Source organism: Epinephelus lanceolatus, chromosome 20, assembly GCF_041903045.1.
Source record: "Epinephelus lanceolatus isolate andai-2023 chromosome 20, ASM4190304v1, whole genome shotgun sequence".
In the NCBI taxonomy this organism is placed as follows: Eukaryota; Metazoa; Chordata; class Actinopteri; order Perciformes; family Serranidae; genus Epinephelus; species Epinephelus lanceolatus.
In genome coordinates, this window is record NC_135753.1 from 33,621,697 (window position 1) to 33,648,407 (window position 26,711).

Sequence of the window (26,711 nt, forward strand, 5' to 3'; positions counted from 1 at the left end):
TAACACTATGACAGGAAATTTCTCCAACAGTTGCAGACCCACTTCAGCCAAAACCACAACTATCAACCTTGCTATGGCGTGATAGCAAAGTCAGGGATCCCCAGAGGCAGTTGGATTTATCCTTCGATACCATGGATGCCGAGGAAATGTTTCGGCGATCCATAAAATGTCTTATCCAGACCAAAGTGGTGGATCGACCAACAGTGACATGGATTCACTTTGCAAGCATGGCTAAAATAGTTGTGCTCCAGCAAGTTAAAAGGCATCACAAACTACTCAATAACCTATTTTGGACTTATTCAAATGTTTCACTTTCATATCTCTTTTGGATTCCCCAGGCTACTTAAGTACAGTTTTGAAATACTTGTACTTATACTTGTATGCTGCTTTAAACTTCCAACTTTTCTTTATACTTCTTATCATGCATTTATAGTCTAGAACTAGTTGTTAAGGTTATGTTTTGTCACAAAAAAGTGTGTGCAGCAGAAATATTTCAACATATTGTCACTGCAGATCAACTTCTTTTTCCTAAAAACAATCTGGGATTGTAAGTGCACAAAGGTTTTTGCGACAGATAGGTTTTTGAATGTTCAACTGCCCAAAACCAAGCAAAACATACATGTGTAAAAATCCCATAACATATATAACAGTGGGAAGGCATAATGCAAGATACATACTTTTACTTGTGCTGTTTTAAGCACATATTTATTATAATTCCTAAGGGAGTGATAATGGAGCATTTTTCCATTTTTGTTTTACTATTTTAGGCAAGTAAAAAATCTAAATACTTTATCTCATATTGTTTAGTTGCTACGGGGATATTTGAAGTAGCTAGTAAATACTGCATACCCCACATGAAGCAAAACTGCATGACTGGTAATGTTCCTGCTGTATTCCACAGTATATCAGCACGAAAGAGCAACAAAATGTTGAGAAAACTCCAGACTAGCATTTCATTGGAAAGTGCTTAGTGTGGACTTTCCTGGATTCCCCAGCTACCAAAATGAGGCATCAATCAAGTTTTAGCAAAGCCCTCTACTTCATTGCATTTAATTGTTCTTATTTAGTCATGGGCAGTATCTAGTACTGATTTTGCATCAGGGAAACCCAAGTGATTAAAATGTGTGAAGTGTTTTTCTCCTATCTGTGGCTCGGGCCTACTCTTCCTCTTTCTATAAGCGTCACATGTGAGTGGGTGGAAAGCTGCGCCGTGGAGGGGCTTGCCTCAGAGTCTGATGTGAAAGCAGCAGCGTGTGCAGTGACGATCAATGGTTTCACAATGAGTGTGAAAGACAAATACTACCATCTGCTGGTAATGGTAGATAGAACTCGAATGATCTCACCATTTATCTACTGCATTGCTGCTGAACAGATGAAATAGGCATATTTTAATCCCTGATACAGGCTTTTAGGTGAATCTATATCGGTGGCTCTCCTGTTTTATCTGACCTCGTGTGAACTGCTGACTCTACAGGAATTAATAACAAAGATTTCAGATAGAGTGGATATGTTGTTAACATAGCCTCCCTCCATGCAGTTGTCCTACACCTATCAGCCACAACATGAATGAATAAATGAAATAAAATGAAATCAACAAAAACCATCTTAGTCTTTCCACTGCTGCAACAAACACCCACTGATTTTTCATTTTAAATGCCACTTCAGTTTGTTTTTCAGTATAGTTTTACAGTTTTGTTGGCAGCCAACTCTTGTTTTCAAGGGAAGGCCGTGGCTGTCAGGGGTGTGATTCCTAACAGTGATTAGAACTATAGAGATTGTCTTTTTTTGTTATAAAGCAGGTTCCACCGAGATTTGAACTCGGATTGCTGGATTCAGAGTCCAGAGTGCTAACCATTACACCATGGAACCTCTGACTGCTTGTCAAACCTGTGTCACTTACAGTAACGAGTGTAGCTGCCGTAAACTTGAGTCATTTTCAAGTTATCTTCACTTCGTTTCCACCGCGGCAGCTCGGCTGTTCACCGGTTACCATGTCAGGTAGATCTGTGTGTGGATGTGTGTGGAGGAGTTCAGCGCCGGCACAAAAGAATCGATACCATCAGAGCTTATCAATACCACAGTCTTTGATAATTTAGCCCCGTGGCTAATTCAGTACCCATCCTTAATCCAAACACAAACGTAGTGGAGCTTGTAGAAATTAAATAAAGTTTGCAGCGGCTGCCCATGCCAGGAAGTGCGGAACGCTGCAAGTGTGTGTTCCACCAATCAGCGTTCTTCAGCTAACAGCCCCGCCCCTCAAGAATTCCAGGTAATCTGAAAAGTCCTACCCCCCTACTAGGTACTTTTTTCAGGGAACGTTTGGGGTTGAGGGAAAGTATTTTACCCAGGTAATTTCGGTGGAAACGCGCCGAGGCTTTTCAAAATCCTGGGTAAATGAGAAAAGTTCCTGCAGTGGAAAAGGGGCTAATGATTCCTCAAAAATTCCTACCTTTATTTTTGTGAAAAATAAATTTTACAACCACAATTCAACATGAAATCAGGTTCCACCGAGACTTGAACTCGGATCACTGGATTCAAAGTCCAGAGTGCTGACCATTACACCATGGAACCACAAAAGAGCTTGGAACAAGAGAAGAATCTGTTTTTCAAGAAACCAAGAACAATATTTCTTATTTAACTGAAGCCATTGCTTCCTCAAGACCCCGTTTATTTGACTAGTTCCAAAGAAAAATGCAGATTGTTGTTAGTTGATATGATGACAACACAGGTTTTAATCTAAATGCCACTTCAGGGTGTTTTCCACTTTGAAAATTTTAATACCAGCCAAACCTTGTGTCCCCAACATAGAGAGAATTGTTGAGTTTCTGTCACAATGCCTTGTAACAAGCAACATTTCCAAGGAAAGGCCCTGACTGTCAGGGGTGTCATTCCAAACCTAGACTGGTTTCATAACCGTTTCTCACAATATCACCATGCATGAGGGCATATAATAATAGCAATAATATGCAAAATATTCACAGTGTGGAAGCTGTGAAATGCATCTGCAGTACAAGGAACACTAGTTTGTCATATGTGTGACATTACTGCTCACATTACTGATCCACTTCCATATTACAAGCACTGAATCCAGTGCAAAATCACCCTTCTACAGCAAACACTGATCCAAAGGACATCAGATGAGGTGGCCGGGAACAGAACCCAGATCAAACCCTTGGGAGGCAGCTATGCTTACCACTATACCACCATCACTACAGAAAAAGAAAAATTCCACTGTTGAATCGTCCGTTCATGTCAGGAATATGACTCAGAGAGGAGGGAAAAAAGGAGGAGGAGTGAAGACAGGAGTCTGTATCAGCAACAAAGAAAGCTCCTACTAAAATATCTTTTTAAGACTTCATTGAATTATAATCTAAGTCTTTCCTTCACTGAGCAGCAAACATTCAGCAAGTTTATGTCTTTACTTTTTTTATGAGGTAGTTATGATATTCTGATCCCCTTATACAAACAAAAGTTGTGTATACACGTGTGTATAGTTACTTCTTTTTGTCTGAAGTGCTTTGATCTTTCCAAATCATTCTCCATTTACAGCTGTATGTTACACATTATATAAGTATTAGCTTATGTCATTGCATCATTGTACCCACCAGTATTTCAGTTACACCTGTTACAGTGATCACTATCACCTCAGTACATTCCAATGTTAACTTCACTCACAGTCTTGCTGTATCTTCTGGCCTTTCTAATGCAGAAACTTGCATTCCTCACAGCTCAGTAATGTCTGTTAGCAGAGAACTATGCAAATGTCTAAACTGTGTAAGTGCCCCTCACTGCTGTGTGCAATTTGAGGCTGCACTAAGCGTGGGTGGAGTCCAACATTTAACTCTGACCACAGAGTGCCACCCTTACCTTTCACTCACTCAACAGCACCATCTGAACGTGGACATCAATACTGCATTAAGTACTGAATTATGAACACTGCAGTTGGTAACATTCATGAAAATATTTTTTTATCATACTTGCTGTCACTATGTCCACACAGCATTACATGAGACAGACTTTACATCAAAAAGATAATTATGTTCTCCTCCTACTGCCTCTGATGGCATTTGCTACAATCTACTGTAGCTCATGGAAGTAGCACAAACCCCCGCTCCTCAAGAATTTCGGGTAATCTGAGAAGTCCTACCCCCCTACTAGGTACCGTTTTTTTTTTTTTTTGGAAAAGCTTGGGGTTGAGGGAATTTTTTTCCCCAGGTAATTTCGGTGGAAACACACCAAGGTTTTTCAAAATGCCGGGTAAATGAGAAAAGTTCCTGCAGTGGAAATGGGGCTAATGATTCCTCAAGAATTCCTACCTTTATCTTTGTGAGATATATACCATGGAACCACAGATGATGTAGGATCAGGAGAAAAATCTCTGTCTTTCGAAAAAACCAAGAACAATATTTCTTATTTAACTGAAGCTATTGGCTCAAAAAAGCCAAATCCACAACAACAAGCAACGTTTCCAAGAATAAAGCCTGGCTGTCGGGAGTGCAATTATAAGGAAAGTGGAGTATCTCTGATTTAACAATGAGTTGAAGACCATTTCTTTCAGCCTTACGCCGCTCTGCCATCCTAACCTCTCTTACATTAAAATTTTCGATGGAAAAAAAAACATCATGAACATAAGTAGTAAAATGCTACTTTCAAATACTCTCAACAAACTAGAATTTTTGCCCTGGCCAACCAGGAAGGTTGCAGTTTACATGTAGGTGAAGATTCTCAGTCATCCAAGCATCACTTTGACCAAGATTCACCTGTATGTGCAGTAGTCTGCAAATGCATCATTGGTGGGCACCTCCTGCTCAAAAGTGCCTCTCGTTGTCTGTGAGACCGTTTCTGGCATGATATCACCATGACTGTGGTCATTCAAAGAAGGTTTTGCGATCAGAGTGTAGAAGCTGTGAAATGCTCCTGCAGTGCAAGTAGTAGGAGCTTTACTTTACTTCCCAACTCTCAAGATACAAGCACTGAATCCAGTGAAAAACTCTCAAGAAACTAGAATTATCACCCTGCAAAGTTGCAGTTGCAGTGTGATAATTCTAGTTTCACCCTGCAAAGTTGCAGTTGCAGTTTACATGTAAACTGCAACTGCAACTTTGCAGGGTGAAACTAGAATTATCACCCTGCAAAGTTGCAGTTGCAGTTTACATGCAACTTTGCAGGGTGAAACTAGAATTATCACCCTGCAAAGTTGAAGTTGCAGTTTACATGTAGGTAAAGATTCTCAGTCATCCAGGCCCTGATAATCTTAATGGCTATATCGTAGGCAACTGGACTTGCTTGAGTTTCTTGCAGACATTTGGCCTCTCATCCAAGAAGCTTCTTGAGTTCTAACAGACTGCTGCGGAGTTCCCAACCTTTAAACTCTTTGTGGGTGTGAAGCCTTACACAGCGGTTGAGGTCACATGTGAGCTCTGAGTTTCAGAGTCATTAAGGTCACCCGTGAGTCGTTGACCCACTCGGCCATCTTGTGTGTCATTAGGGTTAGATGGGTCCAGGTGTGAATGGGTGTTCAGTCTCCTAAGGAGGCATCCCAAGACTGCACTGTAGGTGGGTGATAAGTGGTGTCGTAGGCAACCTCCTCTGTTTAACGATGGTCGTTCTAGTTGGAGTGATGGAGTAACACCAAACCTGGGTCAGTTTCTTGCAGCACTATACCACCAATCACTGCAGACAAGTAGAACATTTGCTGCCTGCGTGCTCACTTTCTGTCAACAAAAGCAAGCACACTGGAAGAAAAGAACTGCGATGGCCGGGAATCGAACCCGGGTCAACTGCTTGGAAGGCAGCTATGCTTACCACTATACCACCATCGCTGCACAAAATGTGTTTTAATGCAAATTCAGCAATTTATCTGAACATTGAAAATGAAGAGCGCACAAAAGGACTTGAACTTGTGGATCAAGGGACAACACACATGAGGGAGCGTCCACTTACTCAACAGTTATTAAAGCATCACTTTGACACTGATACTTTTCCTAGAATCACGTGTATGTGCAGTAGTCTGCAAATGCATCATTGGCGGGCACCTCCTGCTCAAAAGTGCCTCTCGTTGTCGGCAGGATTCGAACCTGCGCGGGGAGACCCCAATGGATTTCTAGTCCATCGCCTTAACCACTCGGCCACGACAACCACACACGTGCTTGTATTCTGCTTTCCCATCACTGAGCCAAAAGCAACTGACTGCAAAGTCGACATTTTGTCAGTGCTAACCATTACACCATGGAACCTATATGATGACTGTGAGACCGTTTCTGGCATGATATCACCATGACTGTGGTCATTCAAAGAAGGTATTGCGATCAGAGTGTAGAAGCTGTGAAATGCTCCTGCAGTGCAAGTAGTAGGAGCTTCACTTTACTTCCCAACTCTCAAGATAAAAAGTTGCAGTTGCAGTTTACATGTAGGTGAAGATTGTCAGTCATCCAGGCCCTGGTAACCTTAATGGCTATATCGTAGGCAACTGGACTTGCTTGAGTTTCTTGCAGACGTTTGCTAACCATTACACCATGGAACCTCTGTGATGAGATTCCATGGATTAGCTGGGAAACATCACATTTATTCACTTTACGTGGAGCTACATATAATACTGAATTATGCTAAATGTTTGTTGAATGTGTTAGTATCTCTTAATAAGTCATCAGAAATCAGGAATCATCTTTAGAAGGAGCAGATATTTACCTTAAGCTAGCTCGGGCCATTTTAAAGTTAACAATATTTTAACGGAGCAACTCGAGATAATTGCTAGCATGCTCAGTTGAAAAAGAAAAAAAAAAAAAAAAAAAAAAAAAGCTTTGAGACGGCTGTCAGAGATGGCAGAGGTATGATCACATAATCCTGTCATAAGGTGGTGTATTCCACGTTTTATTTCCCAACTGCTTTTGGAAAGAAGAATAGAAGACTGTAAACAAAGGATTTGCTGCTATAACAATGTTTAAACTATAATAAAAAACTGAAGTGGCATTCATAGAAAAGGGTCAGTGGGTGGTCGCACTGAAAACAACATGTTTGGCTGTGTTTGTTGGGCCAGTTTAAGAAAGCTCAATAAAAGCTCAACAATAGAAAGACTGTTGGATTTTAATTTAAAGATGTCTTCAAAATATATTTTAGTAGGAGCTTTCTTTGTTGCTGATACCTCCTCCTTCTTCCACTCCTCATCTTTTCCCTCCCTCCTCTCTGAGTCATATTCCTGGCATAAATGAAAGACTGTGCAGTGGAATTTTTCCATCTTCCGTGGCGATGGTGGTATAGTGGTAAGCATAGCTGCCTTCCAAGCAGTTGACCCGGGTTCGATTCCCGGCCATCGCAAATGGTTCCATTTTGAGCACTGTTTGATGTAGAAGGGTACATCTGCTTGTCTTGTTTTTATGTTAAGTTGTTAAAGATGTATGGCTGTGTCACTGTATACAAGAACCTGGTTAAATATTAATTTCTCTGTAAAGCTTAGACAGTTGTGTTATTTATTTAGTGACAGTGGTGACCTGTCATACCTGCAACACTGTATCTTGTCAGTCATTACTTGTAAGATCTTTATTTAGACAGCCATTTAGACAGAATTTCTATTGAGACAGCCATACACTTAAACTGCAGACTAATACTGCTGAACAAACAGGAGGCTGCTTGGAAGAATTCACTTGCTGTGAAGTTGTTAGCAGTGAAGTAGTGTTGTTAGTGTAGTATAAATTGACAGGCAAGTGTGAAATGTTGACATTTTGACATCCTTCTAGTTGGGGTGGCTGTCGAGGCAGTTAAGGTCCTAGACTAGAAATCCAGATGGGAACAACATCTTAAGATGTCACAGAAATTTACTGAATACTGAATTGGTGACACTAATCTTGGGTGTCCATCTTGAAATTGCCATAATTGTATAGATCTTCTGCACTGTTGGGTTGAAGATGAGTGTGAAGCAACCACGTTTCAGAATATGTATATTCTTTGCAGCCACATCTAGACTTGCAACATTGTCCACTGTCATGGCATGCTATTGTTGTATACCATGCCTATTCAATTGGTAGCTCTTGGGCCATATGCAGCCCAGAAGCAACCTCTGAGTGGCCCGGGCAGGGATTGGTACCGAGACCCCGTATAAAAGGGCCCGAGGCAAAATTAATCAAGACCGTAATAATAATTAGCTCCGACATAATCGGCTCTTTTATCATTATTTTTTGAAGTTTTGGTTTCATGTATTATCATGCTGCAGCCTCTCTTCTGCTCTCTGCATGTCAGGGCTGACCTCCTCCTCAAAGCACACACACACACACACACACACACACACACAACAGAATAAAGACAAACAACAGCAAAGAGGCTGCAGTGCAGGTGATGGGAATATAACTTCAAGATTACTCAAGTTGACAACAACTACGCTTGTTACTGTAAGTCAGTACAATACAACTTATGCCAGGAAAGAAGCCAATACTTTATCAATACATGTGTTCAGCATGTAGAAAGCCATATTTCAGTCTGCTCTGTCTGCAGTCTCTCATTCACCGCTATTATGGTTTTTGATCACGGTCTACACAAGCACATTGCGCTAGCAAGGCTAACTAAAATGAAAGCTGTATGTATGTAATCTAACACTTTATCTTAACCTGAGGCTGCCGACCTGCAGACAGTGAGTGTCCTCAGTAGAGGGGGGGCAGAGAGCAGGATGAATGACTGATACCGATGTTTGTGTTCTTAATGCTCACATGACGTTATTTTTTCACTCAGTATTGCGATGTCAGGAAGAATTACCCTTAATTGACATGCTAGATTTGTTTCCAGTGAGGTATTATTGAGTTTATATAGTGACTTTGTTGTTGTAAACATGACTGTTACTGCTATAGACTGTATTAAACTATATCCTGTGTATTTGACCTAAAAGGAAAACGTCAGGAGGTGAGTTGTGTGCACGTGTGTGAAGGAGAGAGGGGAGAGGGAGAGAGGGTGTTATTAGTTACTGTTTATGCCACTTATTACGCTTCTAGATAGGCTGCTCTCTGCTGAAATGTGGCCCATATACACTTTCTGATTTTAAAATCTGACCCCATTGAATTTGGAATTGAATAGCGCTGTTGTATGCCGTCATGCTATGAAAAGTAAGATATCTAGGGATGCACCGAATATTCGGTAACCAAATATATTCGGCCGAATATTGCAAAAAAACACACATTCGGTATTCGGTGGAAAAAGTTAAAAGCAAGGCCGAATAATAGAGGCGTTTTGGTAACGCAATCAAACGGCGTGCCATGACGGGCGGAATAAAATGTCAGTAGTGTGGCGATCCGTCCGTCACGGCACTCACTTTTGCGACTAAAAATAGTTTTGAGCGAGCAAAATAGGCTTAAATCATTCAGCACGCTGTGCGAGCAGCCTACAGATTTCAACCAGCAGCAGAAACGAAAGGCGAATCCCACCGATTGTGGGTTGAACGGGGGTCACAGACACAGACAGTAACGTTAATGTATTCCTGTCAAATACGGCGGCCATCGGCTTACCCGGCGACGGAGAAGTCGGTTCCAATAATATCCTCTTCTTGGTGTCATGACTGCCCAGAAGTACCTGAACAGCCGAGCCAGCCGAACACAGGTATGTGATGTGTCAGAGGAGAAACGAGCCTTTCACATTTCTCTCTTTCTGGCAGTAACGGCCCACAAACCTCACCGCACTTTAGGGACTGTTCATTACTTATCAAGGGACTGTCAGGGGAGGAGGGTAGCTGGTTGATTTTTATTTTATTTATTTATTTTATTTTGATCCCCCCTATGTTAATCACTTATTGATGCTGTTTTTGAAGTATGAATAAGTCAATAAGAAATTTATTCCATTGAAATATCATTGATGTATTATAGAAAAGTGATTTATCTTTTCATAAATGACAAAAGGCACATCTGCCTCATTTTCGCTGTGGTATAGTGATAATACTCAGAACCATGATATTTTCACTGGTATCGCACAGTGGGTCCCAATTTTGGTACCGTGACAACACTAATCTGGAGGGGGTTCATCTGCAAAAACTAATGAAAAACTAAACAATGATATTCGGTACTCGGTATTCGGCCAAGCATTTAATAATATTCGGCTTTGGCTTCGGCCACAAATTTTAATTTCGGTGCATCCCTAAAGATATCATGTCAGACATTTTGACAAAGATGTTGTGGAGGTTCCATGGTGTAATGGTTAGCACTCTGGACTTTGAATCCAGTGATCCGAGTTCAAATCTCGGTGGAACCTGCTTTATAACCACTGTACAGCTTAAAGAAAGAGTCCTTTCAACTGCTGAGTCTCTACTCTGACAGCCAGGGCTTTTCCTTGCTTGTTACATGACACTGCAACAGAAAACACAGCAATTCTTCCTATGTTACGGGACATGAGGTGTGGCTACTATCAAAAATTTCCAACTATACTGAAAAACAAACTGAAGTGGCAATTACCTTTAAAAGGTCAGTGGGTGTTCAGACTAAAAACAACACCTTTGGCTGACTTCGTTCGTCACATCTCCGAAAATGTCCGTGTAAATTTCAAAAAAGGCGATATTTGGATAAACTTTCCACGCATTGAAGAATATTAAAACTTTATAAAGTGACATACTAAGAGCCACAGCCTTACAGTGGAAATTAAACAGATTTAGCTGTGCAGGATATTCGTGCATGCCGTGCAAATGTCGCTGATATCAGTTTTTTCACTGCCAATCACATGGTGTAGCCTACAAAAAGTGTTGAGTTGAATTGTTTTAGTTCCTACGTTCCCATTCATTTATACCTGGTCTCTGGTGCCCACATCCAGATCAATTTCCAATCCAATCACGCTCTGTCCCGCTGATGTCACATCCTCCTCTTCTTCTGCAAACATTTCTAGCAGCAGACTACAACGGCATGTCCCATGCGCCGCAATAACAACAATAACAACAAGATGTTAGCCACCCGTAAAGTCGCGTTATTGTATGGACACTTTTGTCAGACCAAATGGAGAGCAGACACTTCGTCTCACTGTGACTCCATTATCAGCTATCATCTGTGTTTTCTTTTTCTTGGCAGTTGCTACCCGCTGGGGGTTCTCGTTGTTGTTGTCTTCTTCCTTCTTCCTGTGTCAAGCTGGCACACCTTGCTTACATATTTTCGCCCACAGAGTTGTTGCATGTGGATTGGAGACGCATTTGCATTTATACTTGCATTCGATGCGGTCACAATGCGTCCCTGACCAACTTTGGAAGTGATTTGGCAGATCGGATAACAATCCGTCCACAATGCATTTCGAGTGTATTTACACTTGTACTTTCATGTGGTCAAGAGCAATCCAATCACAAAAAACGCATGTTAATGCAAGGTGTGAAGGGGGTATAAGATCTCTTTCTTTAATACAAGCTGTGATCATAATGCAGGTCCCACCGAGATTTGAACTCGGATCGCTGGATTCAGAGTCCAGAGTGCTAACCATTACACCATGGAACCTCCACAAAAGCTGTATGACTGTTTCTGACATGATATCGCCATGAATGGGGTCATTGACAATAGCAATAATGGAGTCATTATCAGGATCACAGTGTAGAAGCTGTGAAATGCTTCTGCACTACAAGGAACACTATAGTTTGTCATATGAATGACATAACTGCTCACTCTACTTGCCCACTATCAGGTTACAAGCACTGCCAAAGGGAAAAATACCAGCTGTCAGAAGTGGGATTTGAACCCACGCCTCCAGGGGAAACTGCGACCTGAACGCAGCGCCTTAGACCGCTCGGCCATGCTGACTACACTTTCCATTAATTTTTCTATCAAAGAAAAAATTACCCTAGGTATAAATAGTAATATTCTACTGTTGAATAATCTAAATAAACTAGAATCACCTCACGGTTTTATGCCTCCAACCTGTAAAGTTGCAGTTGTTATCCATGTCTGTCCAGACTCATATGAAGCCATGACAGTTCACAATGTTTCCAGTAAAGATGTGGCTGCAAAAGAAAAACCTGTTCTTGAATGCGGATGTTTCACACACATCTGTCCGGTGATGTTTCCAAATGGATTTCCAGTCCAGCACCTTTACCGCCATGACAACCACCCTCACTAGGAGGGAGCTTTTCAAATATTTTTCGTAGATGCCTGGATAAAGAAGAAATCTCACTTCAACACTTTTTTTGTCAAATAATAAATCAGGACTGGGTGCATGAGGGCACATTACAATAGCATTAGGAAAAAAAATGTGCGATGGCCGGGAATCGAACCCGGGTCAACTGCTTGGAAACTTCCACTTTTTTTCTTGCCTTTGTGATTTAGGATCTGTCGTTCTTCAGGCATCAGTTGCATCTGTTAGCAAAGAACTGTGCAAAGACTCCGACTGTTCAAGTGAGTATTTCTTCCAAGTCACCGTGGTACAAAATATTCCACACCACACCACAAGGTAGGAAAAGACAAAAACAAAGCTATTCTGTATTCAGAAAACAAACTGTGCAACAGGAAATGAATTATGGTGCGTGTAGCCTGGCAGCCACATCAGAAAATGACTGTCTTCTCAGAGCAGAGTATGTAAATTACATGCTCAGCACAGATACACAAAGAGCTACAGATTAAGAGGCCACACTGCCTCCTGCATGTGTGGACAGAGCATTACAAATTCCTTCAGCTGACTACCAGGCCACATCTGATGCCATCACAGCATTAGCATGCTGTCAGCATAGGACTTAAAAGAACACTACAACTCCCAATCCTAACACCTCTGTGTTACATTGAATCTGTGAAGAAAACGGTGTGTTGCTTGCATGCCTCCACAGTGAACAAAGAATCCCTAAACTGCAAAAATTCAGTAATTGAAGTTACTGGCGTCCACAATCAACAACACCAAAATTATATCAATACATAACAGACTGAAAGTGAAACTTGTCTGTGCTTTCACTTTCTGTCCCAGTTAGAGAGAGCCGATGGCAAGGTAGTGCAGTGTGTTTGTGTCTACACACACATAGAGAGTGTGGATATTGTCTGCTTTGAGCGTGAAATTGGTTTGCTAAGTCATCTGTACCGTACTTCCAGCATCATAAAGCTTGCTGGAGATGCTGGGGATTGAACCCAGGGCCTCATACATGCAAAGCATGCGCTCTACCACTGAGCTACATCCCCTCGGTTTGATGGATTGAAGACAGCAGTAAAAACAGAGCATGAATGAGACATCTGGGTGCTGGTAAGATGGAGGGAAGTTTACCACAGTTCTTTTACACATACTACTCACCTTGTTATGATGTATTATTGCTGGTTGAAAATCAGGAAAGTATCCCTCACAGTTCAGCAGACAACACATAAAAACAAGCTACCGTTGTCGACAGGATTCGAACCTGCGCGGGGAGACCCCAATGGATTTCTAGTCCATCGCCTTAACCACTCGGCCACGACAACGTATTTCCCTATGGAAGTTTATACTTAATCTTGCTTAGTCAATATTGACACAAGTGAATCATATTTGCAGGGGCTATGAATTTCTGATAACAGTACAAATTCCTGGCAGCTGAGTAGTCACAACACTTTTGTGAAAGGTCGATCGCAGCTACAAACGTGTTATGCACTCTCTAATCATAAAGAATTACTGAAATACTACATAAGAATTCAGAAAAAACTGTAAAGTGGAAATTGGAAAGATCCAGAGTTCTTGATGAATTGTTTAACTATTTAGTAAAGCACACTATACTACGACCTCAACGTGCAGTAAATGAAAGACTGTGGTCTCTGGAAACTTACAAATCAAGAACACAGGATATTGAGCTTAGTCTTGTTAAAAAAATGTATTTCTCATAATAAGTTGTTCATATTTTTGGCAAAAGTACAAACTGTAAAATGACTGTCTTGACTGTGCCTCTTTCATGTGGAGTCAATTTAGTGTTTTGTCTACTGATTCATCTCAAATATTACTGAGCTTGAAATATGACTAAAGTGGGTTCCTGCTAAAGACACAGGAGGCTTGTGAAAAAAATGCACCTATCATTTTTAGTTCTATATATTGACCACAAGATGGCAGTGGTTCACATTTCTCTACAAGTCACCCCTTAGTAACACACTTCTAAGTTACACACACTCACAGTGGTAAATGAAAAGGGACAAAGTGTCATGTGTGGGAAAGTGTACCTTGCAAGGCTGTGGAAGAATGCAGTTAAATGTCCTCTGTAGGCTGTATCAGTGTGAATATCTGTCTCTTCTCAGACACCTTCAGAATCATCCTCCAGAAGTCTCCTAAATGCTGCCCTGAACAAAAATTTGCAAACAGGAAAAAAAAGCCAATGTCAACCAATTTAGTGGCAATGGTACATTTTAAAGAGTTGAGAGCTTTACCTACATACAGTGCCACCTCAGGCACGCGTGAGGAGATACGATACAGTCCAGGAAGTCACTTAAGTCATCACATTAAACTGACTTCCCATACCGCCATCGCTGCGCCAAAAGCAACTGATCAACTGAGTTGGCAATTCCTATGATCAAAAATTGTTTTCTATGAAATAAAAATATCGTAAGGATTTCAACTTATAGACTGTGAGACAACACACAAAAGCAAGTGTCCACTCACTCAACAACTATTATCAAAGCATGACTTAGGTGCAATGGTCTCCAAATGCATCACTGGTGACTCCGACTGTGGGCAGGATTGAAACTTGCACAGGGAGGCCCCATTGGATGTCTAGTCTATTGCCTTAAGCAATGCCCACAGCATGCACATATTGGATGACCACTGCAGCAGCTTTCCACGCAATGCTGTGAAGCATTGTAGCAAAGCTGAGCGAGGCTGCCTAAGCCACTACCACTAGATGGCAAGAAACTTCCCTTCATGTTAAGAACTATCTCAGTAGCTGAGAAAGACAGGTCTGTTGTGAAGTGTTCATCAGGGTTGCATGCAGGTGAAGTTAAAACACACCAGTGCATGTTACTTACCTGCGTCATACTCTGAGATTTTTTCTTTGATGGTGGCTGTGTTTCTGAATTCTCTTTTGGGAGTTCTTGAGCCAACAGAGTCATCCTTGTTCTGTCACTGTGTGTACTGTACTGTCTTTAACCTGTATAGTGGGTAGAAAGCAGGTGATCATAATGCAGGTTCCACCGAGATTTGAACTCGGATCGCTGGATTCAGAGTCCAGAGTGCTAACCATTACACCATGGAACCTCCTATGCATGTCAAGAGACCGTTTCTGACATGATATCACCATGCATGTGGGCATAAAACAGCAATGATACAGAGGGTTCAGAGTCCCCCAATCCCAAATGGATCCCTTACAGACTCGTTGACTCAAGCCCTAAGCCCTTACAGACCTAGGACCAATTCCATTTCTTCAGCTTAGCCCTTGTCTTGGCCCTTCCCCTTGGTTTTGCATGATCATGTGAGGGGAAGTTGTGTCCCAATTCTCGGTCAAGTTAGCTCTTAACCTGATGGAGAATTGGGACACCACTTCCCCTCAAGTCAATAAGTCTGTAAGGGATCCATTTGGGATTGGGGGAGTGTAAAAAAGTGTATGAATTAAATGCAAGAAAAAACCCTGGCTGTCAGGAGTCTAAGTCCAAACTGAGATTGGGCCACTGAAAGGTCTGTATCTCTAACCTGTGCTCTGGTTATAAAGCAGGTTCCACCGAGACTTGAACTCGGATCACTGGATTCAAAGTCCAGAGTGCTAACCATTACACCATGGAACCACAAAATAAAAAAAATTATATGTATTTCAACATAGCAAAAACATTATTTCTCATTTAACTGAAGCCACTGCACCCTCAAGACTTCCTACTAACAATCTGGCAACAGAAAGAGGCAGTGTGTATAAACCATAAAAAAACAATGGATAAAAAAGACACTGAATGGTGCGGAGTCACAGGCTTTAAACTCTGTATGGGTGTGAACCCTTACACAGTCGTTGAGGTCACATGTGACCTCTTAGTTTCAGAGTTGTTAAGGTCACCTGTCAGTCGTTGACCCACAGTTTAAAATCCGGCCCCACTGAATTTGGAATTGAATAGCCCTGTTGAATGCCGTCATGCTATAAAAAGATGAAGAAGTTCTAGATGGCTTCTTTCATGCCTCTTCATACCATCTGTCTTCTCTGGCCAATGTGATCATTGCTGTCCTCGAAGGAATGTCCCTTTTCCTTTCAATAGTCGTCTGGGGAGGGATCCCGACTAGCCCTGTTGTATGCCATCATGCTATATAAAGTAAGATATCATGTCAGAAATTTTGACAAAGCTACTGTCGAGGTTCCATGGTGTAATGGTTAGCACTCTGGACTTTGAATCCAGTGATCTGAGTTCAAATCTCGGTGGAACCTGCTTTATAACCACTGCACACGTTAAAGAAAGAGTCCTTTCAACTAGTGACCCCTGATAGCCAGGCCTATTCCTTGCTTGTTACATGACACTGCAACAGAAAACACAACAATTCTTCCTATGGGGGACATGAGGTGTGGCTACTATCAAAAATTTCCAACTATGCTGAAAAACAAACTGAAGTGGCAATTACCTTTAAAAGGTCAGTGGGTGTTTGTACTAAAAACAAAACCACTGGCTGAGTTGGCTGGGCAAGTTTTCTTTCAGGTTACATCAACTGAAGAGTCAAATTTGATGGCGCTGACAGGGTTAAAGCCTAGTTCACATTACACGATATTCACCCTGATTTTGCGTCGCTGAGACTATGGTAATCTTTTGAGTGTTCATACCTGGTGACGTGTGTTTCTGTCATCAGGAGGCTCGCCAACTGTGTTACGACCTGTGTGTGCACACCACAAGATTTCTCCACCGAGCCCTCGCCTACAGAGCCCCAGATAACGCGGTGACGTCACCAAACTACGTTTTTTAACTTGGAGACGACATATCGTAAAGGCATGGATATTCTTCCCAGTGTTGAATCAGATCTGTCTCCAGGGCCTGGGTACACACACAACACACTCCCCGTGATCCTGTGGACCCCGCTATTGTTGTTGTTGCTTGCCGGCTTGTCAGTGTTGCCAGATCTTGGGAGAGAAAGAAGTAACCAGGGCTATGGAAACAAGCCCAAAAGAAGCGACTATCATGCATTCAAATAACTTATTAGACGGATATATATAGAGAAAGGTGACATTTAGAGAGCAAGCCCAAATAAGCAACTCCACTTTAGAAACAAGCCCCAAGTCGCGGCTAATAAGTGGACCTGGCAAGTGGCAACCCTGTCACCTTGTCCTCCTAACATTTCTTCCGTCCTCCTGTGTGCTGACGTGGGACGTATCCTGCCTCTCATTGGCTGATGCTCTTTGTCAGTCGTGTCAGACTTCTACAGTTTTCTAGCATGCCAGATATCCAGTCCCAGTCTCAGATGAGGGGGCGACTTGCTCGTAGGCTTGTTCACACATGAGGACTTGTCGTGGCAGACTACCTACCGAATCACCTCCGACCCAAGGTGGCTCTCAAGATCCTCTGCTACGTCAAAATCACAGTGAAAATCGTGTAATGTGAACTAGGCTTTAAAGGACGTGAACGTAGCATCTAGATCAGCTTATTTTCATTTTCTGTGTCCAGCTGGCACACCTCGCTTACGTATTTTCGCCCACAGAATTGTTGCATGTGAACTGGAGACGCATTTACATTTACACTTGTGTTCAATGCGGTCACAATGCATCCCTGACCACCTTCAGAAGTGGTTTGGCAGATCGGATAACAATCTGTCCACAATGCCTTTCAAGTGTATTTACACCTGTACTTTCATGTGGTCAAGAGCAATCCAATTGCAAAAAACGTATGTTAATGCTAGGCGTGAAGGTGAAATATCTTTCTTTAACACAAGCTGTGATCATAAAGCAGGTTCCACCGAGATTTGAACTCGGATCGCTGGATTCAGAGTCCAGAGTGCTAACCATTACAACCATGGAACCTCTACACAACCCTCATGACTGTTTCTGACATGATATCGCCATGCATGAGGTCATATGACAACAGTAACAATGCAGTCATTATCAAGATCACAGTGTAGAAGCTGTGAAATGCTTCTGCACTACAGGGAACACTATAGTTTGTCATATGAGTGACATTACTGCTCACTTTACTTCCCCACTATCATGTTACAAGCACTGCCCAAGGGAAAAATATCAGCTGTCAGAAGTGGGATTCGAACCCACGCCTCCAGGGGAGACTGCGACCTGAACGCAGCGCCTTAGACCGCTCGGCCATCCTGACTGCTAGCAACAAATTTTTTCTATGAAGAACAATCATCTAATGAATAGTGATATTCTACTGTTGAATAATCCAATAAACTACAATGGCCTCACGGTTGTATGCCTTCAACCAGTAAAGTTGTAGTTGCAGTTGATATCCTTGTCTGTTCAGACTCATGGAGCCATGACAGTTGACAATGTTTCCAGTAAAGATGTGGCTGCAAAGAAGAGACCATTCTAGAATGTGGATGCTTCACACACATCTCTCCCATTTCTATGACACCTTCAGATGTTGTTTCCAAATGGATTTCTAGTCTAGCATCTTAACTGTCATGACAACCACCCTCACTAGCAGAAAGGTTTTTTTCCTAGATGCATGGGTAAAAGAAGAAATCTGACTTCAACACCTCTTTCTGCCAAAAAATTAAACAGGACTTACAGCTTGCACATATTTGATTGGTCACCACAGCACCTTGCCAGATGACACTGTGCAACACTGTAACATAGGCCATTGACGAAACTCCTCCATCCTCTTCGGTCTTGTGCCCTCTTAGTCAGTTGTTGTCATGACAGCCCTTCCGCTTTCATCTCCTCCTCTGTGGTTCTTCTCCAGGTGGCTTTAGGACTCAGAAATCAAGAAGGCCATCAAGGCCTTAGGAGGAGGCAAGGCAGAGGGACTGGAAAATCAGGCTGGCTTCAGGAACAATAGATCCTGTGCAGACCAAATAGCCACACTCAGGATCACCATAGAGCAATCTATTGAATGGAACTCTGCTGTCTATGTCAACTTCATTGACTTTGAAAAGGCCTTTGACAGTGTGGATCGGGAAATGCTGTGGAAGTTAATGGCGCACTATAGCTCCCCCCCAAATTAATTAACATCATCAAGAGCACCTACCAAGGGACACAGTGTCGCGTCCTCCATGAAGGTTACCTATCAGAGGCCTTTGAGGTCCTGACAGGGGTGCGGCAGGGATGCTTGCTCTCCCCCTTCCTCCTCTGCATAGATTGGACCATGGCGCAAGTAACCAGCAATAACCAAACCAGCATACAGTGGAGCTTGACTGAACAACTAGAAGACCTGGATTTTGCGGATGATTTAGCACTCCTAGCACATACCTACCAACAGATGCAGGAAAAATCACTCAATCTAGAGATATCTGCTGCTTCACCCGGACTCAAAATCAACTCATCAAAAACCAAGGTAATGCGCATCAACAAGAACAACTCTCCAATAATCATGGATCAAAATCAGTTAAAGGAGGTAGCCAGTTTTACATACCTTGGAAGCATAATTACTGTGGATGGGGGAGCGGATGAAGATGTCGTGGCCAGAATAGGAAAAACAAGGACAACATTCAACATTTTAAATAAAATCTGGAAAGCAAAAAATATATCACTCAAAACTAAACTGCAAATCTTCAACTCAAATGTCAAATCTAGGGATGTATCGGCGCCGATCACGTTATTTTTACAAAATCGGAATCAGTAATAAAAGATCGGAGGAATCAAAACAACAAAAATGGCCAGGTTTTTCATCTATGTTGTTCACTGTTGCCTCCTCTTTCCAATGTATGAAGTGTGGCGATCTTGTAGCCTATATTTTTTGTTGAAGACAAGAAGAAGATATTGAATTTGTTTACATTTTGTGCTGCTGAACCACTGATAAGCTTTTTGCATACTATTTTAATAAAAAACAAACCTTATGTGATAACTTGGATGCACTCTTTTTTTTCCTTTCTTAATGCTTTGCAAAGTATCAGATCGGACTCAGTTTCAAAATAAAGGACACGTATCTGATCGGATGCAAAAAAAAGTGATCGGGACAGATCAGGACTCCATTATAAAACATGCACTAACATGGAACCCGCAAGGCAAGAGGAGGCAAGGGAGACCTAAAGTCAGTGATTATCACCCCAGTAAATATCTATGACGTCTTCATCCTTAGTATAGGCTATAGCCTAGGGCTACCACCGCATTTATATTTTTTGTGTTATAATGACGTTATTTTAATATTTTGCATCACATGCAAAGTGAGCGTCTCTGGCTTGTCAGCTGCTCAGCCAGAGACATGTTGCTCCTCCTCACTTCAAGTCGCTGTCATTAACTTTTATCCTGCAATGACGGCAGTGCCGCAACACTGTAGGAATTTAAGAAAGCCCTTGTGAACATTTCAATAGTTACATGTTAAAACAATATTTATTTGCAATTACTCTATTGAATGACCCCGAAGCATGAGCAAACGGGCTGTGTCACTTCGGATCAAAGAGATGCGCCCTGTCACTGTCAGCGCAGGGCTGACAGGGCACCCTCTGCGGAGAGGAGAGGAGAGGAGATGGATTGTAGGTCTGTTTGTAAACAGGGCTTCTCTGACAGTCATGTATTTCCCCAAAAACATCTTTTAATGCATGGTAGAGCGCCATTTTTTTTTTCTTTTTCAAAATCGCCTTGATATCCAGCAAATCGCCTGGCAACCCTCCAATCGCCAATATACGATTTGATCGCTGATCGTCCCAGGCCTAATGGGAGTCATCAAAATGACAGGATTTGAGGTGTTGTAACTTCCTGGGAGCGAAAATCAAGCTCTATCCCTGCAAGAAAAAAGTAATTTTACTCACAGCATTCTTGTCTGGTAAACATAACCAGACAGGAAAACATCTGCGATGGCCGGGAATCGAACCCGGGTCAACTGCTTGGAAGGCAGCTATGCTTACCACTATACCACCATCGCAAGTCACAAGAACTTCCTCTGCACACTCAGCAGTGCATGTCAGGAATTCCATGAGAGGAGGGAGGGAAAAGAGAAGGAGGAGGAGTGGAGGAGAACAAGCAGGCGGTCGATCACCAAAACTTCCACTTTTTTTCTTGCCTTTGTGATTTAGGATCTGTTGTTCTTCAGGCATCAGTTGCATCAGTTAGCAAAGAACTGTGCAAAGACTCCAACTGTTCAAGTGAGTATTTCTTCCAAGTCACCGTGGTACAAAATATTTAAGAAAACACACCACAAGGTAGGAAAAGACAAAAACAAAGCTATTCTGTATTCAGAGGACAAACTGTGCAACAGGAAATGAATTATGGTGCGTGTAGCCTGGCAGCCACATCAGAAAATGACTGTCTACTCAGAGCAGAGTATGTAAATTACATGCTCAGCACAGATACACAAAGAGCTACAGATTTATGAGGCCACACTGCCTCCTGCATGTGTGGACAGAGCATTACAAATTCCTAAATGGCAAAAATCCCTGATGGATTGAAGTTACTGGCGTCCACAATCAACAAAAGCAAAACTACATCAAAACATCACAGACTGAAAGTGAAACTTGTCTGTGCTTTCACTTTCTTTCCCAGTTAGAGAGGGCTGATTGCAAGGTATTTATTTTTTCATCTCATAAGCAACTTCACAGATAATGTGTGATTTCAAACAGCCTTCTGTGTGTGAGAGCATAATTAATCTTAAACTTTGGTGTATGGCTGTCTCATAAGAGAAAGAAATTAGAAATAAGTACATATGTTGAGGAGAATTATTACAAGAGATGGTTCATTACCACCAAATAAAAGCTATAACTGTTTTTGTTTTACTGATAAAGAAATGCTCATCTTTTTTGTATGTGCTTTCTTACAACCACTTAGTTCAGGGTGCTTTTAATTTTCAGCCTCTACACACACAGAGAGTGTGGGTATTGTCCGCCTTTAGTGACTAATTGGCTTGCCAAGTCATATTTACTGTACTTCCAGCATTATAAAGCTTGCTGGAGATGCCGGGGATTGAACCCGGGGCCTCATACATGCAAAGCATGCGCTCTACCACTGAGCTACATCCCCTCTGTTTGATGCATAGCAGACAGCAGTAAAAACAGAGTATGAATGAGCGATTGAGATGACAGTTGCATTTTACATGCAGGTGAAGATTCTCAGTCATCCAGGTCATGGCAATCTTAAGTGTTATATTGTAGGCAACTGGACTTGTTTGAGTTTCTTGCAGACATTTGGCCTCTCATCCAAGAGGCTTCTTGAGTTCTAACGGACTGCTGCGGAGTTCCCAACCTTTAAACTCTTTGTGGGTGTGAAGCCTTACACAGTGGTTGAGGTCACATGTGAGCTCTGAGTTTCAGAGTCATTAAGGTAACCTGTGAGTCGTTGACCCACCCGGCCATCTTGTGTGTCATTAGGGTTAGATGGGTCCAGGTGTGAATGGGTGTTAAGTCGTCTAAGGAGGGATCCCAAGACTGCATTGTAGGTGGGTTATGAGTGGTGTCATAGGCCACCTCCTCTGTTTAACGATGGTCGTTCTAGTTTGACGTAGATGGCTTCTTTCATGCCTCTTCATACCATCTGTCTTCTCTGGCCAATGTGATCATTGCTGTCCTCGAAGGAATGTCCCTTTTCCTTTCAATAGTCGTCTGGGGAGGGATCCCGACTAGCCCTGTTGTATGCCATCATGCTTTAAAAAAGTAAGATATCATCTCAGAAATGTTGACAGAAGTGCTGTGGAGGTTCCATGGTGTAATGGTTAGCACTCTGGACTTTGAATCCAGTGATCCGAGTTCAAATCTCGGTGGAACCTGCTTTATAACCACTGCACACGTTAAAGAAAGAGTCCTTTCAACTAGTGAGTCTCTGCTCTACACCTCTGACAGCCAGGGCTATTCCTTGCTTGTTACATGACACTGCAACAGAAAACACAACAATTCTTCCTATGGGGGACATGAGGTGTGGCTACTATCAAAAATTTCCAACTATGCTGAAAAACAAACTGAAGTGGCAATTACCTTTAAAAGGTCAGTGGGTGTTCGGACTAAAAATAATACCTTTGGCTGAGTTCGTTGGGCCAGTTTTTTTTTCCAGTATACATCAAGTGAGGAGTCAAATTTGATGTCGCTGACAGGGTTAAAGGAAGTGAACGTAGCATGTAGATCTGCATATTTTCACATACATTTATACCTGGCATTAATGTGCGTCTCTGGTGTCCACATCTAGATCTGTTTGCTATCCAATCACGCTCTGTCCCGCTGATGTCACATCCTCCTCTTCTTCTGCAAACATTTCTAGCAGCAGACTACAACGTCATATCCCATGTGCCACAATAACAACAATAACAACAAGATGTGAGCCACCCATAAAGTTGCGTTATTGTATGGGCACTTTTGTCAGACCAAATGGAGAGCAGACATTTTGTCTCACCGTGACTTGCACCTGATTTGAATTTACACTTGTGTTTGATGCGGTCACAATGCGTCCCTGACCACCTTCAGAAGTGGTTTGGCAGATCGGATAACAATCCATCCACAATTCCTTTCGAGTGTATTTACACCTGTACTTTCATGTGGTCAAGAGCAATCCCATTGCAATCACAAAAAACGCATGTTAATGCTAGGTGTGAAGGGGATATAAGATTCGGAAGGTGAAAGATCTCTTTCTTTAACACAAGCTGTGATCATAAAGCAGGTCCCACCGAGATTTGAACTCGGATCGCTGGATTCAGAGTCCAGAGTGCTAACCATTACACCATGGAACCTCTACACAAACTCCATGACTGTTTCTGACATGATATCACCATGCATGGGGTCATATGACAACAGTAATAATGGAGTCATTTTCAGGATCACAGTGTAGAAGCTGTGAAATGCTTCTGCACTACAAGGAACACTATAGTTGTCATATAAGTAACATTACTGCTCACTTTTCTTCCCTACTATCACGTTATAAGCACTGCCCAAGGGAAAAATACCAGCTGTCAGAAGTGGGATTCGAACCCACGCCTCCAGGGGAGACTGCGACCTGAACGCAGCGCCTTAGACCGCTCGGCCATCCTGACTGCTTATGGCTATCTTTTTCTATGAAAAAAATCACCCTACGTATGAATAGCAATATTCTACTGTTGAATAATCTAAATAAACTAGAATCGCCTGATGCTGTGCAGCACTGTAGCAAAGCTGAGTCAGGTTAGAGTTTCAGTTTCAGTCAGTGATTATCACCTCAGTAAATATCTATGACATCTTCAGACATTGTTGCCACTGGATTTCTAGTCTAGCTCATTAACCACCACGACAACCACCCTAACTAGAAGGGTGTCAATACTTCAGGGGCATTTAAAATCCGACATGGTTGTTGATGATTGTTATTATAGACTTAAAAGGGCGCTTAATGCACACAGTATTTTTTGTGACAATGTTTCAAATACTTAATCTTTTTAGACTTGTCGACTAGTCTTGATTAAAATTTTCTTTTGTCTATCAGGGAAATTAGTCGCCAGTAACATCCCTATTCTCCTCGTGGCAAAGTAGTCTCATCTCTATGCAGGGAGTAAGTAAGAGAGGGACCATGGTGTGCGCTAGCTAGCTAGCGGTCAGTGCAACCAGACCTGTTGACGCAAGGCTTCGCTCAATATACGCTGCACACTAATTTGCACACTGTAGTGAGGGGCTTCATTCAAACTCAGCAGAAACAAACTTAAATTTACAAATACTGTCTAAGTCTTTCCACTGTTCCGACAATCACCAACTCTGGTTTAGTTGGAATGAATCCTTAATTCACAGAGTTAGCTGTAAAAAAAAAATATACTAATCTAAACAGGTTCCATGGTGTAATGGTTCCAACTAAACTGGAAAACAAACTGAAGTGGCAGTTACCTTTAGAAGGTCAGTGGGTGTTCCCACTAAAAACAACGCATTTGGCTGAGTTTGTCGGGCCAGTTTTTTTTTTTTTTTTCAGGTTGAGCAAATTTTATGGCGCTGACAGGGTTGAAGGAAGTGAACGTAGCATGCAGATCAGCATATTTTCACCGCTAACTCTGTGAATTAAAGATTTATTTCAACCAAACTAGAGTTGGTGATTATCAGAACATTGGAAAGACTGTTTCAGGCTTCCTAACACTTGTGACCATACAGAGTAGAAGCTGTGAAATGCTTCTGCAGTACACGGAACACTGTAGTTTGTTATATGAGTGACATTACTGCTCTCTTTACTTCCCCACTATCATGGTACAAACACTGCCCAAGGGAAAAAACATCAGCTGTCAGAAGTGGGATTCGAACCCACGCCTCCAGGGGAGACTGCGACCTGAACGCAGCGCCTTAGACCGCTCGGCCATCCTGACTGCACTCGCTCCCAATATTTCGATGAAAAAAAAATATACCCTAAGTATGAATAGCAATATTCTTTTCTTAAATTATCTACATAAACTGCAATCGACTCACGACTTCCAACCAACAACAAATCTGGCAAAAGAAAGATGTTCTATGTTCACATCCATAATGGAAACGTTATCAGGATCACAGCGTAGAAGCTGTGAAATCCTTCTGCAGTACAAGGAACACTGTAGTTTGTCATTTGAGTGACGTTAGTGCTCACTTCCCCACTATCATGTTACAAGCACTGCCCTCAGGGAAAAACACCAGCTGTCAGAAATGTGAAACTCAAACATTTCACACTTGCCTGTTCATTGATACTACACTATAGTACAACTTTCAGTTGTTCATCTCACAGCACATGTTTGGCAGTTTGCTCTAGCACTAGTCAGATGGCATTGATGGGAGTCACCAAAGTGAAAGGACTCGCGGTGTTATAACTTCCTGGGAGTGAAAATCAAGCTCTATCCCTACAAGAAAAAAGTAATTTTAATCACAGCATTCTTGTCTGGTAAACATAACCAGACATGAAAACTTATGCGATGGCCGGGAATCGAACCCAGGTCAACTGCTTGGAAGGCAGCTATGCTTACCACTATACCACCATCGCCATACACAGAAATAAACTCTGCACACTCAGCAGTTCATGTCAGGAATTCCACAAGGGAAGCGGGAGGGAAAAGAGGAGGAGGAGGAGGAATGGTCCGCAGCGGTCCACACTGCCTCCTGCATGTGTGAACAGAGCATTACAAGTTCCTTCAGCTGACTACCAGGCCACATCTGATGTCATCACAGCATCAGCATGCTGTCAGCATAGGACTTAAAGGAACACTACAACTCCCAATCCTAACACCTCTGTGTTACACTGAATTTGTGAAGAAAACGGTGTGTTGCTTGCATGCCTCCACAGTGAACAAAGAATCCCTAAACTGCAAAAATTCAGTAATTGAAGTTACTGGCGTCCACAATCAACAACACCAAAATTATATCAATACATCACAGACTGAAAGTGAATCTTGTCTGTGCTTTCACTTTCTGTCCCAGTCCAGCTTTAATCGGCACTGATGGGAGCACAACACCCAGGTGGACTGCACTCATTTAAGCTCCTGTACCAGCAAGATGCAATGACACACCACCACAGAATACCATCTGTAACAAACATCAGTACATCTGCAGTCTGCACTGAGTTTGAACGAGAGACTGAATAATTACAAGATATATAAAATAAAGTAACCACCATAAAGTTTTCATCGGTCTCCATGTTCTTTTCTATTGTTTACCTGTTCTCTGGCCTGTCTGTGATGTCAAACAGAATACACCGAAAAAAACACACACACGGAAAGGCTGGCAATGGGAAAGTAGTCTATAGCCTATTTTTAGTGGGGTTTACCCGTGCTTAAAAAACATGTATACATGTGCTACTTTTCGCTTGAAAGGGGAATTACATTCATCATGACTGTGCA

General features: G+C 42.1%; 22 non-coding genes across 22 annotated transcripts; 4 read left to right on the forward strand and 18 right to left on the reverse strand.

Moving 5' to 3' along the window:
• Positions 1-1,797: 1,797 nt before the first annotated feature.
• Positions 1,798-1,869, reverse strand: trnaq-cug (transfer RNA glutamine (anticodon CUG)). The gene has a single exon. It is a non-coding gene; the product is annotated as a tRNA-Gln (tRNA).
• A 630-nt stretch (positions 1,870-2,499) lies between these two features.
• trnaq-uug (transfer RNA glutamine (anticodon UUG)) lies at positions 2,500-2,571 on the reverse strand. The gene has a single exon. It is a non-coding gene; the product is annotated as a tRNA-Gln (tRNA).
• A 3,179-nt stretch (positions 2,572-5,750) lies between these two features.
• On the reverse strand, positions 5,751-5,822 carry trnag-ucc (transfer RNA glycine (anticodon UCC)). The gene has a single exon. It is a non-coding gene; the product is annotated as a tRNA-Gly (tRNA).
• A 234-nt stretch (positions 5,823-6,056) lies between these two features.
• trnas-aga (transfer RNA serine (anticodon AGA)) lies at positions 6,057-6,138 on the reverse strand. The gene has a single exon. It is a non-coding gene; the product is annotated as a tRNA-Ser (tRNA).
• A 1,104-nt stretch (positions 6,139-7,242) lies between these two features.
• Positions 7,243-7,314, forward strand: trnag-ucc (transfer RNA glycine (anticodon UCC)). The gene has a single exon. It is a non-coding gene; the product is annotated as a tRNA-Gly (tRNA).
• Positions 7,315-10,149: 2,835 nt separating this feature from the next.
• trnaq-uug (transfer RNA glutamine (anticodon UUG)) lies at positions 10,150-10,221 on the forward strand. The gene has a single exon. It is a non-coding gene; the product is annotated as a tRNA-Gln (tRNA).
• A 1,145-nt stretch (positions 10,222-11,366) lies between these two features.
• trnaq-cug (transfer RNA glutamine (anticodon CUG)) lies at positions 11,367-11,438 on the reverse strand. Its single transcript has one exon. It is a non-coding gene; the product is annotated as a tRNA-Gln (tRNA).
• Positions 11,439-11,655: 217 nt separating this feature from the next.
• Positions 11,656-11,738, reverse strand: trnal-cag (transfer RNA leucine (anticodon CAG)). Its single transcript has one exon. It is a non-coding gene; the product is annotated as a tRNA-Leu (tRNA).
• Positions 11,739-13,025: 1,287 nt separating this feature from the next.
• On the reverse strand, positions 13,026-13,097 carry trnaa-ugc (transfer RNA alanine (anticodon UGC)). The gene has a single exon. It is a non-coding gene; the product is annotated as a tRNA-Ala (tRNA).
• Positions 13,098-13,288: 191 nt separating this feature from the next.
• On the reverse strand, positions 13,289-13,370 carry trnas-aga (transfer RNA serine (anticodon AGA)). The gene has a single exon. It is a non-coding gene; the product is annotated as a tRNA-Ser (tRNA).
• Positions 13,371-15,048: 1,678 nt separating this feature from the next.
• trnaq-cug (transfer RNA glutamine (anticodon CUG)) lies at positions 15,049-15,120 on the reverse strand. Its single transcript has one exon. It is a non-coding gene; the product is annotated as a tRNA-Gln (tRNA).
• Positions 15,121-15,572: 452 nt separating this feature from the next.
• On the reverse strand, positions 15,573-15,644 carry trnaq-uug (transfer RNA glutamine (anticodon UUG)). Its single transcript has one exon. It is a non-coding gene; the product is annotated as a tRNA-Gln (tRNA).
• Positions 15,645-16,195: 551 nt separating this feature from the next.
• On the forward strand, positions 16,196-16,267 carry trnaq-uug (transfer RNA glutamine (anticodon UUG)). Its single transcript has one exon. It is a non-coding gene; the product is annotated as a tRNA-Gln (tRNA).
• Positions 16,268-17,769: 1,502 nt separating this feature from the next.
• trnaq-cug (transfer RNA glutamine (anticodon CUG)) lies at positions 17,770-17,842 on the reverse strand. Its single transcript has one exon. It is a non-coding gene; the product is annotated as a tRNA-Gln (tRNA).
• A 218-nt stretch (positions 17,843-18,060) lies between these two features.
• trnal-cag (transfer RNA leucine (anticodon CAG)) lies at positions 18,061-18,143 on the reverse strand. The gene has a single exon. It is a non-coding gene; the product is annotated as a tRNA-Leu (tRNA).
• A 2,637-nt stretch (positions 18,144-20,780) lies between these two features.
• trnag-ucc (transfer RNA glycine (anticodon UCC)) lies at positions 20,781-20,852 on the reverse strand. Its single transcript has one exon. It is a non-coding gene; the product is annotated as a tRNA-Gly (tRNA).
• A 1,019-nt stretch (positions 20,853-21,871) lies between these two features.
• trnaa-ugc (transfer RNA alanine (anticodon UGC)) lies at positions 21,872-21,943 on the reverse strand. Its single transcript has one exon. It is a non-coding gene; the product is annotated as a tRNA-Ala (tRNA).
• Positions 21,944-22,613: 670 nt separating this feature from the next.
• On the forward strand, positions 22,614-22,685 carry trnaq-uug (transfer RNA glutamine (anticodon UUG)). The gene has a single exon. It is a non-coding gene; the product is annotated as a tRNA-Gln (tRNA).
• An 879-nt stretch (positions 22,686-23,564) lies between these two features.
• Positions 23,565-23,636, reverse strand: trnaq-cug (transfer RNA glutamine (anticodon CUG)). Its single transcript has one exon. It is a non-coding gene; the product is annotated as a tRNA-Gln (tRNA).
• Positions 23,637-23,853: 217 nt separating this feature from the next.
• trnal-cag (transfer RNA leucine (anticodon CAG)) lies at positions 23,854-23,936 on the reverse strand. Its single transcript has one exon. It is a non-coding gene; the product is annotated as a tRNA-Leu (tRNA).
• Positions 23,937-25,134: 1,198 nt separating this feature from the next.
• Positions 25,135-25,217, reverse strand: trnal-cag (transfer RNA leucine (anticodon CAG)). The gene has a single exon. It is a non-coding gene; the product is annotated as a tRNA-Leu (tRNA).
• Positions 25,218-25,786: 569 nt separating this feature from the next.
• On the reverse strand, positions 25,787-25,858 carry trnag-ucc (transfer RNA glycine (anticodon UCC)). The gene has a single exon. It is a non-coding gene; the product is annotated as a tRNA-Gly (tRNA).
• Between the last annotated feature and the right edge of the window lie 853 nt (positions 25,859-26,711).